This window comes from Ovis canadensis, chromosome 6, assembly GCF_042477335.2.
Source record: "Ovis canadensis isolate MfBH-ARS-UI-01 breed Bighorn chromosome 6, ARS-UI_OviCan_v2, whole genome shotgun sequence".
Classification (NCBI taxonomy): domain Eukaryota; kingdom Metazoa; phylum Chordata; class Mammalia; order Artiodactyla; family Bovidae; genus Ovis; species Ovis canadensis.
Genome location: NC_091250.1, coordinates 117,812,198 through 117,831,300, shown reverse-complemented (window position 1 = coordinate 117,831,300; position 19,103 = coordinate 117,812,198). Strand labels below are relative to the sequence as shown.

At 39.5% G+C, this 19,103-nt stretch overlaps 1 protein-coding gene across 12 annotated transcripts in view; it reads left to right on the top strand.

Moving 5' to 3' along the window:
- MAPK10 (mitogen-activated protein kinase 10) overlaps positions 1–19,103 on the top strand; it is a 415,330-nt gene that overhangs the window by 26,073 nt on the left and 370,154 nt on the right. For all 12 annotated transcript variants that reach the window (XM_069593214.1, XM_069593220.1, XM_069593211.1 and 9 more), the window contains one exon: positions 17,270–17,384. The gene's annotated coding sequence lies outside the window, so the exon portion shown is untranslated. The remainder of the gene's footprint in view (positions 1–17,269; positions 17,385–19,103) is intronic.

Sequence of the window (19,103 nt, the reverse complement as noted above, 5' to 3'; positions counted from 1 at the left end):
TGGTTTAAAAATATAAGACCAAAGAGATCAAATCCTGTATTATATTATTAACTCTGGTTACTATTCTTTTGATTGCTGGGATACTCTTACCATGCATTACTATTATGTAGCCTGTTGCTCTGTCTCACAGACCCAGAAATCACTCACTAATTTTGTGGTTAAAAAAGTCTTCTTACATCAGTGTTTAAAAATAGGCTCTCCAATATTAGGAAATTTCATTTAGTGGTGATAGAAGATCTATATTTATAAAAAGGATATGCTAACATTTTATCTTAAATTTGATTACAAAAATTTGAGCTTGCATGTTGTCTCTTGGCCTGTGTCAATGACTATTTGCTTTTTGAGTACTGTGGTGGCAAGTCAGAGTCAGTGGTGAGAACAGCCTTTGTAGAAAGCTTGCCGTTTATGACAATAAGGGTGGACCTTGAGGGTATTATGCTCAGTGGAATAAGCCAGACAGAGAAAGACAAATACTGCATAATAGCACTTATATGTGGAACCTGAAAAAAAATTGAACTTACAGAATTGAGCTATTACAGAAACAGAATAGAAAAGTGATTTCCAGGGACTGGAGGCTGGGGGAAATAGGCAGAGCTTGGTAAAAGAGTATGCACTTTCAAAAATAAGAGGAATAAATTCTGAGGATCTCACATATAACATGCTAACTGCAGTGGAGAATGCTATATTGTAGAGTTGAAATTTGCTAAGAGAGTAGATCTTAAACGTTCTCATTAAAAATAAAACACAAATATGTTGCGTTAGGTGATGGATATGATAATTAACTCAGTGGGGAGAATCTTTTCACAATGTATACATATATCAAATCTGCACATTGTATACCTTAAATATCTTACAATTTTGTCAATTATACCTCAATGAAGCTGGAAAAAAAGAATAGTCCTTTTAATAAAGATATGAATTGCGACAGAGTTGTAAGAAGTTCAATTTCTAGGCCAGACTCGAATATAATCCATGCTATCTCCATGCTTTTGTTGTGCTTTGAGGGCACTGCAGTAAAGCAGGGATAAGGAAAATTGAAATTCCTACAGATGTGCATGGATGGAAGTGTGGATAAACCTGAGGCTGTCTGGGAAGAATAGCTCTTTCTTTATCTCATACACCAGCTTCTGTTGGGATCTAAGGAAGGGCAATTTTCTGTTAGCATTATTGTTCAAAAGACAAACGCTCTAATTAGATTTTTAAAGCTGTTGCTTAAAACTACCTGAGGAAGTTTAAGCTAGTTTGCTATTTTTAAAAAATAGAATCCCTTAATTATTGTAAACTAAATCCAGATGTTCGAAAAAGTCTATCAGGCTACTGAAAAGCGGCATATAACTACTATTTTCCAAGCAGCAGGTATTCTCCATTTATAATCAAAGTGTGTTTAACCACAAAGGGACATAATTTGGCTAGTTACGGGTGTTCCCACTGAAAAAAAAAATCAGTGCTTTTATAAGCTTAATAAAAATTGGTTCAAGGTACATTTCCTGCCACTAAAGCCTTGCAATAATTCCTTGTCCAGTAGGAAAGACCTTCAGCAGACCAATATCTACTTCCTTTTGATAGGAAAACAGTTGTTTCCTGAATGCAAAATTGACTCCTAAGCAGGAAGAAAATTAAAAGTGAATGCAATCTGTAGAATTGCTCAGTTGTGTCCAACTCTTTGAGACTCTTTGAACTATAGACCACCAGACTCCTCTGTCCATGGGATTCTTCAAGTAAGAATACCAGAGTGGGCTGCCATTTCCTCCTCCAGGGCATCTTCCTAACCCAGGGATCGAACTTGTGTCTCCTGCATTGCACACATATTCTTTACTTGCTGAGCCCTCTGGGAAGCCCATAAGACAAACAGTCAACTCTAATCTAAATTATGGGTTCTGTGAATGATAATGTATTAACATTGGTTCATCAGCTGTGACAAATTTACCACATTGATGCAAAATGTTAATAATGGCAGAAACTGCATGGAGAGGGAAGCAGAGTATATGGGATTTTCTGTATTTCTCTGTACAATATTCTTATAAACCTAAAACTACTTTAAAATAATAAAGTCTGTTCATTAAGAAGAAAAAGGCATCCACAGGTAGATTCTTTCCCTTTTTTGACATTGAAAAGTCACAAAATTTACTCTTTTAAAATAAATTAGTGTTCAATTTTTTTTTAGATATTAAGAAGGGGTGGCAAGAATACAAAGAACTATACAAAAAAAGATCTTAATGACCCTGATAATCACAATGATGTGATCACTCACCTAGCACCAAACATCCTGGAGTGGGAAGTCAGGTGATCCTTAGTAAGTATCACTACGAACAAAGCTGGTGGAGGTGAAGGAATTCCAGCTGAGGTATTTCAAATCCTAAAAGATGATGCTGTGAAAGTGCTGCACTCAATATACCAGCAAATTTGGAAAACTCAGCAGTGGCCACAGGACTGGAAAAGGCCAGCTTTCATTCCAATCCCAAAGAAAGGCAATGCCAGAGAATGTTCGAACTACCACTCAACTATACTCATTTCACATGCAAGCAAAGTAATGCTCAAGATTCTCCAAGCAAGGCTTCAACAGCATGTGAACCAAGAACTTCCAGATGTTCAAGCTGGATTTAGAAAAGGCAGAGGAACCAGAGATCAGATTGCCAACATCCCCTGGACCATAGAAAAAGCAAGAGAATTGCAGAAAAGCATCTACTTCTGCTTCATTAACTACCCTAAAGCCTTTGACTGTGTGAATCACGACAAACGGTGGAAAATTCTTAAAGAGATGGGAGTACCAGAACCCCTTACTGCCTCCAGAGAAACTGGTATGCAGGTCAAGAAGCAACAGTTAGAACCAAACATGGAACAATGGATTGGTTCCAAATTGGGAAAGGAGTATGTCAAGGCTATATATATATATTGTCACCCTGCTTATTTAACTTCTATGCAAAATTCTGGGTGCATCATGCAAAATTCTGGGCTGGATGAAGCACAAGCTGGAATCAAGATTGCAGGGAGAAATATCGGTAACTTAAGATATGTAGATGACACCACCCTTATAACAGAAAGTGAACAGGAACTGAGGAGCCTCTTGATGAAGGTGAAAGAGGAGAGTGAAAAAGCTGGCTTAAAACTCAACATTCAGAAAATGAAGATAATGTCATCTAGTCCCATCACTTCATGGCAGATAGATGGGGAAACTGTGGAGACAGTGGCAGACTTTACTTTTTGGGCTCCAAAATCACTGCAGATGGTGACTACAGTCATGAAATCAAAAGACGCTTACTCCTTGGAAGAAAAGCTATGACCAACCTAGATAGCATATTCAAAAGCAGACACATTACCGACAAAGGTCCGTCTAGTCAAGGCTATGGTTTTTCCAGTGGTCATGTATGGATGTGAGAGTTGGACCATAAAGAAGGCTAAGGGTCAAAGAATTGATGCTTTTCAACTGTGGTGTTGGAGAAGACTCTTGAGAGTCCCTTGGACTGTAAGGAGATCCAACCAGTCCATCCTAAAGGAAATCAATCCTGAATATTCATTGAAAGGACTGAAGCTAAAACTTCAATACTTTGGCCACCTGATATGATGAACTGACTCTTTAGAAAAGACCCTGATGCTGGGAAAGATTGAAGGCAGGAGAATAAGGGGACAACTGAGGATGAGATGGTTGGATGGTATCCCTGACTCAATGGGCATGAGTTTGAACAAGCTCCGGGAGATGGTGAAGGACAGAGAAGCCTGGTGTGCTGCAGTCCATGGGGGCGCAAAGAGTCAGACACAACTGAGTGACTGAACAACAACAACAACAACAACAAAGATATGATGGCCACCCGCTTAAGTACTCCTTCCTGGAAAATTCCATGGACAGAGGAGCCTGGTGGGCTGTAGTCCATGAGGTCGCAAAAGACCCAGACACAGCTGAGCACAGATGGCACAGCCCCTGCTTTTGGCAATCTAGTCTCGGTACCTGTGAGCTGTTTTTGTTTTTTCATTAGTTTAGTTTAGATTCCACATATAAGTGAGATCATGTGTATTTTCTTTCTTATTTCACTTAGCGTGATTCCTTCAAGGTCCATCCATGTTGTAAAAAATGGCAATATTTCATTCTTTTTATGGCTGAATAATATTCTGTTGTATGTGATTATATATATATATACACTATATATGTGTGTGATAGTTGCTCAGTTGTGTCTGACTCTTTGAGACCCCACAGACTGTAGCCCGCCAGGCTCCTCTGTCAATGGAATTCTCTAGGCAAGAATACTGGAGTATGTTGCCATTTCCTTCTCCAGGGGATCTTCCCAACTCAGGAATCAAACCCAGGTCTCCCACTTTGCAGGCAGATCTTTTTACCATCTAAGCGACCAGAGAAACCCTGGGGATCTTCCCAACCTAGGGATCAAACCCGGGTCTCCTGCATTACAGGCAGATACATACCATCTGAGCCACCAGTAAATATATGTGTGTGCATATATGCACACTATGTATACACCATATCTTCTTTATACATTTATCTATCAGTGGATACTTAAGTTGCTTCCATATCTTAGCTGTTGTAAATAATGCTGCAATGAATATGGAGGTGCATGTGTCTTTTCAATTTAATATTTTTGTTTCTTTCAGAAAAATATCCAGAAATGAAACTGGATCACATGAGGGACCATTAATACTTTAAGACAGTATTGATCGGGGAATTTTTGCAGAAATTAACACCCGAGGCATTAGTATATCTCTGGTCAATAATGTGTTACTTTCCACTGAAGATTATTATGGCCATGGTAAGATGTTGGCCATGTGTTTCCTATCCAAGTAGAATGATAAAATATATTAATTAAAAATTACTTTCAAAAAGATATTTTGAGATATAAATTTTGATTTAATTTTAAGAAATTTAAATAGTTGTTTTTAACCTCAATTTTTCTCAGTGCTTTTATTATATTTTATTTGAACTTTTTAGTTTGTTTTGGGGTTAATGTTAACTGGTCAATAGCTGGTTAACAATGTTGTGATAGGTGAACAGCAAAGGGACTCATCCCTAAACAGATATGTATCCATTCTCCCCCAAACTCCCCTCCCATCCAGGCTGCCAGATAACATTGAGCAGAGTTCCATGTGCTGTACAGTAGGTCCTTGTTGGTTATCCATTTAAAATATAGCAGTGTGGACGTATCTCTCCCAAACTCCCTAACTATCCCTTCCCCCCACCCTTCCCCCCAGCAACCATAAATTCATTCTCTAAGTCTATGAATCTGTTTCTATTTTGTAAATAAGTTCATTTGTATCATTTCTTTGCAGGTGGGACCTTTAATTCTCATCTGAGGGTTCAAGTCCATTCTAAATTCTGAAATAGGGCAGTCAGCCTTCCCTGTTTGCCTAAGCCTGAGGGATTTCCTGGCATGTGGACTTGCTAAAACCTGGGAAGTCCCTGGCAAATGAGAACCAGTTAATCTCTGCTCTGGGACCAGTTTTGGTAAGAGACCTTCCTTCCTTGAAAGTTGGTCACTCGTGTCCAAATCTCTGCGACCCCATGGGCTACATGGTTCATGGAATTCTCCAGGCCAGAATACTGGAGGGGGTATCCTTTCCCTTCTCCAGGAGATCTTCCCAACCCAGAGATCGAACCCACATCTCCCGTATTGCAGGCAGATTCTTTAACAGCTGATCCACAAGGGAAGCCCAAAAGACCTTAGTACAGTAATTGGTTTTACAGTTAGCCCCCATGAATGTACTTGAGACTTAGATTTAGAAATTAAATTCCTACTTGGAAGTCAAATCTCACTTGATCCCTTTATGTTCTCCTATCCCTGAGGTCTTTGCCATTTATTGTTCGGAAAACCAGGTATTGACCACCTTCATTTCCTTCAGTTTTATTCCTGTGGCTGAATAATAATCCCTACAGAGGAACCTGGGAATTCTTGCCAGGCATCTCTTAAAAATCTCTTTTTAAACATCTCATTTCTTGTTTGTCAGGCAAATCTCCACCAATTGTCTTCCTCACTTCAGAGGGATTGCTCTGTCTCTTAAGATCCTGGTGACCCAGAGTTTAGCTGTTTCTATTTCTTGGTCAGCTTTGCTGTGTTGTCCAGTCGCTCAGTCATGTCTGATTCTTTGCAACCCCACCGACTGCAGCACATCAAGCTGCCCTGTACTTCACCATCTCCCGGAGCCTCCTCAAATTCATGTCCATTGAATCAGTGATGCCATCCAACCAACTCGTCCTCTGCTGTCCCCTTCTCCTCCTGCCCTCAATCTTTCCCAGCCTCAGGGTCTTTTCCAATGAGTCGACTCTTCTCATCAGGTGGCCAAAGTATCAGAGCTTCAGCTTTAGCATCAGTCCTTAAAATGAATATTCAAGATTGATTTCTTTTAGGATTGACCAGTTTGATCTCCTTGCAGTCTAAGAGACTCTCAAGAATCTTCTTCAATACCACAGTTTGAAGGCACAAGTTCTTTGGCACTCAGCTCTTTTTATGGTCTAGTTGTCACATGCATACATGACTACTGAAAAAACACATAGCCTTGACTATATGGACCTTCGTTGGAAAGTAACGCCTCTATTTTTTAATATGCTGTCTAGGTTTGTCATAGCTTTTTTTTTTTTCCAAGGAGAGATAGCAACCCACTCCAGTATTCATGCCTATAAAATCCCATAGACCGAGGAGCCTGCAGGGCTACAGTCCATGGAGTTGCAAAGAGTCAGACATGACTGAGTGACTTCACTTCTCTTCACTTCAAGCATCCTTTAATTTCATGATTTCCGTCACCATCTGCAGCAAGTTTGGAGCTCAAGAAAATAAAGTTTGTCACTGTTTCCTTTGTTTCCCCATCTATTTGCCATGAAGTGATGGGACCAGATGCCATGATCTTCGTTTTTTGAATGTTGAGTTTTAAGCCAGTTTTTTCACTCTCCCCTTTCACCTTCATCAAGAGGCTCTTTAGTTCTTCTTCACTGCCTGCCATAAGGATGGTGTCATCTGCATATCTGAGTTTACTGACATTTCCCCCTGCAATCTTAATTCCAGCTTGTGCTTCATCCAGCCCAGCATTTTGCATGATGTATTCTGCTTAGACGTTAAATAAGCAGGGTGACAATATACAGCCTTGACAAACTCCTTTCCCAATTTGGAACCAGTCCATTGTTCCATGTTTGGTTCTAACTGTTGCTTCTTGACCTGCATACAGGTTTAGCAGGAGGCAGGTAAGGTGTTCTGGTATTCCCATCGCTTTAAGAATGTTCCACAGTTTGTTGTGATCCACACAGTCAAAGGCTTTAGGGTAGTCAATGAAGCAGAAGTTATTCTGCAGTTCTGTTGCTTTTTCTATGATCCAATGGATATTGGCAATTTGATCTCTGCTTCCTCTGCCTTTTCTAAATCCAGCTTGAACATCTGGAAGTTCCTGGTTTATATCCTGAGCATCACTTTGAATGCTCAGATGTAATTGCAAGATTACTGAGAATCTTGAGCATTACTTTACTACCATGTGAAATGAGCACAATTGTTTGGTAGTTTGAATATTCTTTGGCACTGCCTTTCTTTGGGATTGGAATGAAAACTGACCTTTTTCAGTCCTGTGGCCACTGCTGAGTTTTCGAGTGCAGCACTTTCACAGCATCATCTTTTAGGATTTAAAATAGCTTAGCTAGAATTCCATCACCTCCACTAGCTTTGTTCATAGTGATGTTTCCTAAGGTCCACCTGACTTTGCACTCCAAGATGTCTGGCTCTAGGTGAGTGATCACACCATTGTGGTTATCTGGGACATTAAGATCATTTTTGTATAGATGGATGTATTCCTGCCACCTCTTCCTAGTATCTTCTGCTACTGTTGCTGCTGCTGCTGCTGTTAAGTCACTTCAGTCGTGGTCGACTCTGTGCGACCTCATAGATGGCAGCCCACCAGGCTCCCCCATCCCTGGGATTCTCCAGGCAAGAACACTGGAGTGGGTTGCCATTTCCTTCTCTAACGCATGAAAGTGGAAAGTGAAAAGTGAAAGTGAAGTCGCTCATTCGTGTCTGACTCTTAGTGACCCCATGGCAGTCCATACCATTTCTGTCCTTTATTGTGCCCATCTTTGCATGAAATGTTCCCTTGGTATCTCTAATTTTTTTTTAATTATTATTTTTTATTTTTTTAAAATATAAATTTATTTATTTTAATTAGAGGTTAATTACTTTACAATATTGTATTGGTTTTGCCATACATCAACATGAATCCGCCACATCTCTTGTATTTTCCATTCTGTTATTTTCCTCTATTGGTCTGCTGGGGTTTGTAAAGTCAGGACTCAGGTATAGGACCAGATTTGTAGGTTTAGGCACTCTAACTTATTGTTCATTTAGCAATTTTCTTCTTGGGAATTGACTTTAATTTTTTGAAAACAGCAACTTAATTTACACTGAGTGAATGCACTGATCTTAAGAGTTAGAATTTGAAGAGTTTTGACAAATGCTTACATCTACGTAATAACTAACACCTTTATCGAGATGTCGAATATTTTCATCACTACATAAATTTCCTTCAGCTGTGTGGTCCCTCAATCATAGTTCTGATTTCTGTCACCATAGAATATTTCTGTCTTAGAGCTTTATGTAAACGGATTTATATACTAAACACTCTTTTGTCTCATTTTTTTTAACATAGCATATTTTTGAGATTCATTTATATTGTTGCATATTTCCATAGTTCATTCTCAAAATGTGATATTCTCTTACTGAGGACTTTAAATGAAGAGTTTTGGTTTTATCCAATAAGGAATGAAATATATTTAAGTGTTAAAAATTAGCTTGTATTAGACGATCTAATTTCAGGAAATTATTTTTTTCTATGCTGTATAGAATAGACTTAAAAGAACATTTTAATCATCTAAATATTACTGAAATGAATAGGTTGAGCATTAAAGCCCTAGTAAAATATTCCCCAGTGCAATGTTGGCATCTACCACTGTCATTTGTGAAATCAAGAATTAACACCTAATAGAAGAAATATGAATAGGTTTTAACCTATTCATAGTTATCATTCTTTTTTATTGCTGAAACAGTATGTTATTATATGAATATACCATAGTTTGCTTACCCATTCTTCCGTTGATATACTTTGAGTTGTTTCCAGTTTTTACCAATTATAAATAAAGCTGGAATAAACATTTAAGTGTAACTTTTTTTGATAGACAAATATTTCTGTTCTCATAGGTGACTATGAATAGAATTGTTGAGTCATACTGTAGGTATATGCTTATCTTTAAAAACCATCAAACCATTTCCCAAAGTAGTTTTACCATTTAATATTCCCACAGGTAACGCAAGAGAGCTCTGATTTCCATACCCTACTCAGGACTTAGTGTTGTTAGTCATTCCAATTTTAGCCAATTTTTTTTGTGAGTGTGAAATGGCATTTATGTAGTTTTAATTTGCATTTCTCTGATGACCAATTCTGTTGAATACTTTTTAATATACTTATTGACTATATATATATATCTTTGTTTGTCAAATGCCTGCTCAAGACTTTTGCCCATTAAACAAAATTGTTTTTATCATTGAGTTGTGGGATATTTTTAAAAAATCTAGAAATTGTGAATATCAAGAGTATTTTCAGACATGTTTATCAAGAATATTTTCTTCTAGCCTGAGGCTGTCTACTCATTTTCTTAATGGTTATTTTGGAAGCTTTTGGTTTTGATGAAGTCTATTTTTTTTTCTCCTATTATGGTGAGTACTTTCTGTGTCCTAAGAAATCTTTGCCTGCTCTGAGAACAGAAAGCTGTTTTTTTCTTCTGAAAGATACATTTTATTCTAATAGCTTTACATAGTTTGGCTTTCATGTTTCAGTGTAAATTTACATTGAATTAATTTTTGTGTTTGCAGTGTGTGGTAGGAGTCGAAGTTCATTTTTTCCTCATTGATATACAGTTATTAAGAGTTAACTTTTGATATCAAAACTTAGAATAAAGTAAATTAAAAGCTTGAATGCCAATTATATTGTGCTATAAAGTTGTTTGGCTAGTTAATACATATTTTTCTTGAGACAAAGTTGTCTTGTAGGTTCATTGCCAAGACTAAAAATTAATAAGCAACTGCTTCTTGTTGAACTTGAAATTAGAACAAAGCAATATCCAAAAACTTGTCCAATGGATGAAAAAGAAAACACACGACTTTTTTCCCCCCTTGATTCCCTCCTAAAATGAGGGAATCTGATGTGGTCCCATATGGTTTTATGATGTGTTTCATTGGATCAATCATTACTTAATTTGTATCTGTTGCAAGTTGTATCTTTTCTGTTAACATATGGAAGAAGCTCCTTATTCATGTATGTATGCTAGTTCTAAAACATAGTGTCAAGTGGTATAAAGCTCAGTCTTACTTGGTTGCAATACACAGAAACTCACCTCAAAGTTATTTAAGCAAAAAAGGAATTTGATTCAATTATGTAACCTGAGATGCCCAAGGGTTGAGCCTGGTTAGGCCAGATATGTATTGAAAAATTTACTTATGTAAAAAATATTTTTAAACAGGTAAAAAAAAAAAGATAATTAAAAAAAAGTGGGAGTATTCCATTATTCTGAACTCTCACTCTAGAAATCTAATATTTACAGATTAATGCTCTAGATTTCATAATCTATGACATCTATATTTAAGCACCTATATTTAACATTTAACAAACTATTAATATATGGAGACAAAAATATACTCTGACAGTCAAAGATAGGGCAAATTACTTAAATAAAATTGAGATATCTGCCCCAAATAGTAATAATGCAATTTATATCCATTTTCTAAAGAATTATCCAATTAAAAAAAAAAAGAATCTAGATTTGGTAACTCAGATTATCAGTATTTTCTTTCTAAATTCAAGCTGCAATCTCAGAATTAGTTTGCTGACTTTGGTTTAGTTGGTGTTTATTTGGAATTTCTCTGATAGATAAGGAAACAGACAAGAGGGATTGTGACATTTCAAATGTGGGACCCAAACGCTCACTTGGCCTCCGAGGTTATTACCATCCTTGTTTGCTTTGACACTTAGAGGCACGACATGCCTTTGTGCTGTTTGCAAAAAGCTGGGTGAGTTGAAAAGCATAGATTGAGTACATTTCCAATGGTGTTTGAGTCTGCAAGCATTTGTTTTCTGAGCGCTGCCGAGTGCTGGGCCAGGGCTGCATGGAGAGAGCTGTTTCCGTTGCGCAGACTGGCTGCCTGATATCCTAGGTGCTGATAGCGGCCGCCAACGAACCCTGCTCCTTTCCATTTCGCCAGGTCCTGATTTCATCGGAAAACACGGTAGCTGCAGACGCACAGAGACTTTTTCCTCTTCTTTCCCCCCTCTGCCCCCTCCCTAGACCTCTCTGGGCCTTGACGTCACGTGTGCTCCTTTTGGTTGCCATAGCAACCCCATTCCCCAAGCCCTCTGTCCTCTCCTCTGGTCGGTTCCACAATGGTACAGGCAGCATCGCGCTGCACAATGGTTTCCAGGCAGTGAGAGAGGGTGATTCAGCAAGCCACTCTTCGTGTTTTTTTTTTTTAAACCTCCCCTTCTCTTTTTATTTTTATGGGGGTGGTTGGTGCTTGTTCCGTACTTACCTTTTTTCTTTCCTTTTTCTTTTTTACAGTATTCCATTTTTCTCCTCACCCCTCGATTCCTAGGGGCTCGAGTGACTTTACGCTTGGGTTTTCTTGGCAATCACCTGTCCATCATTAATTTTAAACAATTTCCCCACCTCCAAACAATCTATTCCTTATTACAGTTTGGAATGTGGTTAATGAGAGACAAGTAGGGAGGATTTCTGGGGCAAACACTGCTGGATCAGGATCGTAGTTCTCAAGCACGGAATGGTAGGTGGCTCTTTGCTCATTCTGGGTTCTAACCGGTTTTTTGGAGGGTGGTGTGATGTCTATTGATTGCTCCTAGTGGGGCGGGAGAGTGAGCATGGGAGAGGGGGGCAGAGATGGGGTGGATAGGAGATTAATGAAGTGAACTACCTCTGAGGCAAGAAGCCACCAGCCTTTCCTTCTGTGCCGAGCATCTCTCCTAGGACTTGGGCGTGTTGAAACCTTTCTGTTTGGAGTAAGGGTTGGCAGAGGGTGGGAGGGAGCATTTTTATTGTGACCAGGGGTTTTTTAGACCAATGCAGAGCTGCAAAAAGGAAGAGAAAATTAGAGACAGAGCGAAACAGCTGTGCTTGTTAGAAGTGCTTGCCTTAGTCCCATATTTAAGAAATGCTGTGGGCTCCATAAAACATTAAAAAATCACATCTTTAAGTTATGCGTTTATGCTTACTTCATGAGATGTTGCGCTTAAAGAGATATTTGGGGGCATATTTACAGACTTTAGTTAGGGAATGGTATTTTTTTATCTTGTAGTTGCAAAACTAACAGCATTACTCTTGCAGAGAGACCCAAGGCTAAATCTGAGCTGGGGAGAGGAACATAGAATGGGAAGTGGCGGCGGCAGGGGGGTGGGGGGTCAGGTTAAAGATATGAGGAAACATTGGCACTGCAGTCGAACAGGTAAAGGGTCCCTTTAAGAAAGTGATCTAGTCAACAGCAGGCAGCATTTTTTTCTTTATGGCATGGTTCCCAGGTACTCTGTACTGGGATACTGTGTCCCCTAGAAATGTCAGAGCCCATTTGGGAGAAAAAGATCTATCATCAGAAAGGACCAGGGCAGTATATTTAGCAGGAATGATGTCTTTGTGCCTGCAGCAAAATAAATGTGATTTATAGGAAGATCTTCAAGAAAATCAAGACTAGAGCCATTTCAAGAAAATTACAGGCATGTTTCTTTTCCCCCCCTCCTCTCCATTTAAATCTAGAGACCAAGTCTCTGCTTTTACCCCCTTAAATGCATGCATTCCTAGGGTACTGCAATTTAACCACAGCAGAAGAGCGGCTTATCCCATGGCAGCTGGCGCTGAGGCAGTCACAAGGTTGTTTACACGGGCTGTCTTTGCTGCAGAGCTCCACAGCGTCTGCACAGCCACCCTCCCTGCCTTGGTGTGTTGACAGTAACTTTTATGAACGGACCCGACAGAGGCAGGCTGAGTCCTATGGGACAGGCCACAGTTTAGATGGAAGGAAATTGGGTCTAAGTGCACCAGGCATTGCCAGTCCGAGGTCCGATTTCTCCCTCTGACCCTCGTCTGCCAGTTGTCAGACTCCGGAAGATCTCACAGAACGCTGATGCATGTGTTAAAATGGTTGCAGGAAGGCCCATGACTCTCAGAGAGGCTTCTGTAAATTTCTGCCTTAGGTGAGTGTTTCTGTTGTACATCTAGACAGTGATGCTCACGCTATGGATGAGCTCGCCAGCTTCCGACTCCACTTTGGAGCCATCGGATTATAGGGGTCAGACAGTTTGGATGTAGCAGTTTTGCCATCTCTGGGTATGTATTCCTTCCACCACCTTGATCTCACTCTTAAAATTGACACAAAGTACTAAGTTACCTTATTTGATCACACAAAGCACACTGGGTTTTCTCGCCCTGACAACGGAACTGGAAAATCCAGTGACAAAGGTGGTATGACCTTAGATATTAAAAGAGTCTTCTTGCTTCCTCATTTGCGCATCACTCCCTCTCGTTGTTGCAAGGTGTCTTTAATCCGACAGTCTCCTGGTGTTATAAAATCTTCACAGTGTGGGTGAAAAGACTCTTGATGATGAGACAGTAACAAATGATACGTCCAGCGGGAAAGACCAGGTGCTGCCTCCAGCTTCCTGCTTGTCTACCCCAGAACAGCATCTGCTGTGGGGAGGAGCGTGTTTGCCAGGCTGGAAGGGGATGTTCATGAACAGATCCCAGAGGGACCAACTGTGTTTTTGCTGTCATTGTCTGGTATGTCTGCAGCTATTAGGGTTTAATGGTTTCATAGTGTGTGGTCAATATTTTTCAAGGCTGAAATGAACTGAGAATGGATGGTGGATGCCCTAAAATATGTGTATATTTAAAAATTACAGGAAAATTCATAGGATTTCCCTTGTTAGTATATCCTATAGGAATATCATAAGCAAAAGGAATCTGCCTAATTTTTAAGTAATGTGATAAAGCCTCCCATATTTAAAGGGAGGGCTTTTTGTTTTTGTTTGTTTGTTTTTTGTGTGTGTGTGACTTTATGTAAGTGAATCTTAGTCTTTGAATACAGATGGTCAGGGAAAGAAGGCAAATTGGGTTTCTCTTGTTAAGCATGAGGGCAGATGCTCTGCCCTCCTGATCTAGTTCTGGCTGCAGGTCCCATTTGTAGCTATAAGACTTTACATGGGATTGGTGTGCTTAAGTCAAATGATTGCTTAGTTGCTAGTGAGAATAATGAACTCAAAGCAAGAGAGACTTGCTTCACTTAGAATAAGAAGTGATAAACTGACATTTTAAATTCTTTCTCCATTGCCCCTGTTTTGTCTTGTAGTCTCTTTTATGCTTTTGGTTGGACATTGCAACACTTACGCAAAAAAGAGGCACAAAGTGTCCAAGGATGACACAAAGAGGTATAGTGCCTTGTTTGCTCTAGGCTGAGGGCGTCCTTCCTACCATATTTGCATCTCTTACAGCTTCTTCCGAGGACTAAGGACTTGTGGGAAAAGTTGGGCCCATAGACTGCAGGGGGAGATGCTTATTGATAAAGAACAGAATCCATTTGCTTCTTTAGCATATGAGAGATATTTATTGCATTGCATAAGTCTGAAATAAGATACTGTTGCTGATTCAGATACAAGATAATGCTGCAAATTGATTGAAAATTTAATTTGGATCTGGAGCCTGGATTTTCAGAAATGTACCTGTCTGTACGTATTTTCATAGCAGACTTGTAAGGGTTTTGACTAAAGATATTTTAGTTTGAGTACATTTTATCCTTATAAGAAAATCAAGGCAAAGAGGGAAAAGTGGAAAGCCTGTATGTTTCAGATTCTGTTTCCCCCCACTATTTAATGAAAGAGAACTCTGTTTCTTAATTGTGAATCTTGGTAGAAACTCTAAATGGAGACTTCAGGTGATATTTGAAAATTCTTAAATTGAAAGAAACATTTTTTAGTTGAAAAAGTGGACTGCAAGTTTCTAATTGTTTTTGATAAAGGATTTTCTAGTTGAATTGACATTTTAGATTTATAACAAGCCTTTCTCACTGGTCTTATCCCTGGTGACTGTGAGATGTGAAACTCATAGGCTTATAGAACTAATGCTCCTAGGAATGGAAATTAAATTTTGAGTGGAGAAAGAAAGAGCTGAAGTTTCCTTAGAAGCATTCCTAACCCATAGCTGCTCTAAAACCTCACATGGCACACAGGTATAAAATGAAATTCTCCTCCAGGGCAATTAGGCATTTGCAGAGTGGCCTGCATAATAACAAACAAGACTTCTGCTACATTGTGTGTGTGTATGTGTGTGTGTGTGTATGAGTAAGTAGGAAAACAAACACATAACCCAGTACTGACTTGTCTTCATAGATGTAAAACCGCCTCCTGGGTTTTGGATGTTAACCTGCTTGGGTGCTTCATGTACTTTGTGAAAATGAGTTTCTTAAAGTAATCATCCTCTTCTCATGCATTGGAAATAGGATCTGAAAGCCCGGATAGAGAAGTCAGGCTGGTGTGTCTGTTACTTGGCAGTGTTCATTCAGCGTCTGTGCTTCCTCCGTCATAGCACTTATCCTGGAGCACAGTAATTGCCGCTTCCTGGGCTTCACGTATTCACTACTCAGTTATAATCTCTGTCAGGCACTGACTGTGTCTGCCTGGTGCATAGTAGGGGCACAATCACTATTCCATGAATGAAGGTATCCCATGCACAGAGTTATCTAAGTACTGTGGGTGACAGAGTTTGAAACTGTAACACAGCTTCTGGGCCTCCCTGGTGGCTGAGATGGTAAAGCATCGGCCTGCCATGTAGGAGACCTGGGTTTGATCCCTGGGTCAGGAAGATCCCTTGGAGAAGGGAATGGTTACCCACTCCAGTATTTTCCCTTGGGAAATCCCATGGACAGAGGAGTTCATGGACTCTCAAAGAGTTAGACATGACTGAGCAACTAACACACACACATACAACACAGCTTCTGCCATTAGGGAGCTTATAGTCATTTAGGGAGATGAGGTTAAATAACAAACGTGGTATATGAGCAAGTGTCCCTATTCAACAAATGCAATAGGGATTCACAGGAGAAAGAAATTCACCCTTTCTGAAATGGTGGTAGGCCATGTTGGGATGGGAAGGCAGGAAGATGTGGTGGAGGAGAAGTCCAACAACAGTCCTAAGTACTTGGCCTGGAAGGGAACTCTTGCTTGGAACAAGTGTGTGTGTGCTCAGTCATGTCTGACTTTTTGCAACCCCGTGGACTGGAGTTTGCCAGGCTCCTCTATCCATGGGATTTTCCAGGCAAGAATACTGGAGTGGGGTGCCATTTCCTCCTCCAGGGGTTCTTCCCGACTCAGGGACTTAACCTGCATCTCCTACCTTGGCAGGTGGGTTCCTTACCACTGAGCTACATGGGAAGCCCTGCTGCTGCTGCTGCTAAGTCACTTCAGTCGTGTCCGACTCTGTGAGACCCCACAGACGGCAGCCCACCAGGCTCCCCCGTCCCTGGGGTTCTCCAGGCAAGAACACTGGAGTGGGTTGCCATTTCCTTCTCCCAGGGAAGCGCTAGAACATAGAAAACTGGCCCAGTCCTGAGATTTTTTTCCAATACGAAGTCAAAAAGGAACAGTAGCAGACTGAAGTTACAAACCTACTTCTGTAGCTGGATCAGATTATGGAAAAATGTGCATTAGGCCTCTTTCTAGCTTTACACCAACTTCAGTTTTTAACATTTTAATTTATTTTTTGCCTTCTTTATTAAATAATTTTTGTTGGAGTATGGTTGCTCAAATTCAGTTTAGTTTCATTTTATTTCACACAGTTCAGAAAATTTTCCAACTTCTCCTTTATCGACGACTCTGTAATGCATTTTTCCACATGAACCCATTGTTCTTTATCAGGAGCAGACTGTGCAGACATGTTACAGGGAGCTTATAGTTGAAGCTGAATAGGGTGCCTCCTATCACAAACTCAAATCCATGTCGACCAAAGTAACAATTACTACTTGGGCTTATGTTCAGATTTTAAAATATCCAGCTACTCTGGTGATGGCCATACCAGAGTTCTAGTGTTTGATAAATTTGAACAGAGTGAACTATGTTGAGATTTTATTCCTTCCCCTTGTGTGCTCACTACCCATCCCCCAACGTCTTTGTTAGTCTTTTGATTTTTCTAAATGCAGGTGAAATCCCCACTGAAATGGTAAAATCAAACTTGATTGTGTTTTTGCTTTGATTTTAGGCTAGCGTGAGAAACACCCACGGCGACACCATCTCAGATCTCTGTTATGGCGACTCAGGCAAGAAGCTGTTGAATTAGACCCATTTCCTGTAGATGAGAAACTGTACAAGCAGTGGTGAGTTGAAAACTTAAAAATATTCCTTAGCAGGAAACATGTGATCTATATAACCAATTTAAATATTGCATATGATTTAGTGTGTGGATCTGAAGAAATACTGCTCCCAAATCATGTCAACTAAAGAGGTGAAAATCAGTGTTTAACTGATGGTGTGGTGCTATGCTATTAATACCACGTGAAGGAGCTTGAGGTCTTTAGGTGCATAAGTGCGTCATACAGCACCATGATGCTACCACCCTGGATGATGCTAGTCTAAGTAAGATGATTGCAGTGAGCAATTTCCTGTGGCTGCATAACAGTTGGGTATTTACATAACAGTATTTTTCAGTGGCATTTATTATCTGCAACATAATTCTACATTTTACTGCTTCATCTTCTCTAGTAGAATATTGGTTCTGATCTAAATTCTAACACTTAATTCCTTTCAGGAACTTATATGCTTGTATATGGGGCTTCTCAGGTGGTGCTAGTGGTAAAGAACCCACCTGCTAATGCAGGAGACACAAGAGATGCTGAAGACACAGGAGACGCTGGTTCGATCTCTGGGTTGGGAAGATCCCCTGGAGGAGGCCATAGCAACCCACTCCAGTATTCTTGCCTGGAGAATCCCATGGACAGAGGAGCCTGGTGGGCTACAGTCCATATAGGGTTGCAAAGAGTCAGACATGACTGAAGCAACTTAGCATATACACAGCATGCATGTACATACACATGTGTATATAAGATATATGTGATATATATTAACATAACATTTAGATCTTTAGACATAAGGGAAGAGAAACCACATCATAGTTTTATAAAACTCCATTTGTGAACATTATAGCCTACAAATTCTTTGCTTAATAAAGACAGTACTAAAAATGGATCCAGCTGCTTTGCTATTTGGAATCACTTTAAAATCTTATTATTTTATAAAAATATCAGCTCACATAGGCAAAATATATTTTTTAATCAAATACTTGATGCATCATAGTTGCCAATGTCAATAATCAATAGACTCCAATGGAGATGAACCAGGTATAATCTGTCAAAAAACATCTCTGAGAAATAGATTATGACAGTGATGCTTATAAGACTCCAAAAGAAGCTGTTCTGAATGGGTGATCAATATCTCTCTTTCATTTGCTTAGTGGCTTATATAACTCTGGGTATATAGGCTGCCCTATGAATCAATGCATAACCCATAACTGTGGAGTATTAATGAAATTAACCTTGTGCTTTTTTCACATCATGATTCTCATTACAGTCTGATTATGATTACATTGAGGAAGCAGATATAATAGTCATCACTATGCTGTGCTTAATCAATATGTGTTAAATGAGTGTTTGTTATGACTGAGAAACATATGTAATTGCCAGTAATCAACCATTTTGATTTCAAACAAGGGCGATTTTTTTTTATGGCTGAAGTTAATCTTTTGAGTTACAGGTCATTCCCAGTGATGTCGAAAATATATATTGCCCCCTCTTAAACATGTATTCATTAAGCAAACCTTTACTGAGAATCTGCAGTATAGATATCATCCTTTGCACTTGGGATAGATGAAAAAGACAGCACCTGCTTTAAAGGAGCTGTGTTTAAAGTATGTGACACTTGTGATAAAGTATGTCATTAGAAAAGGGAGTGATTTCTAAAGAGTGGGGTACTTATCCATTGCTATTAAGTGGGTAGCCATCCAGTGCTGAAGGAAGTGCCATAGAGGAGAGTCAAAGACA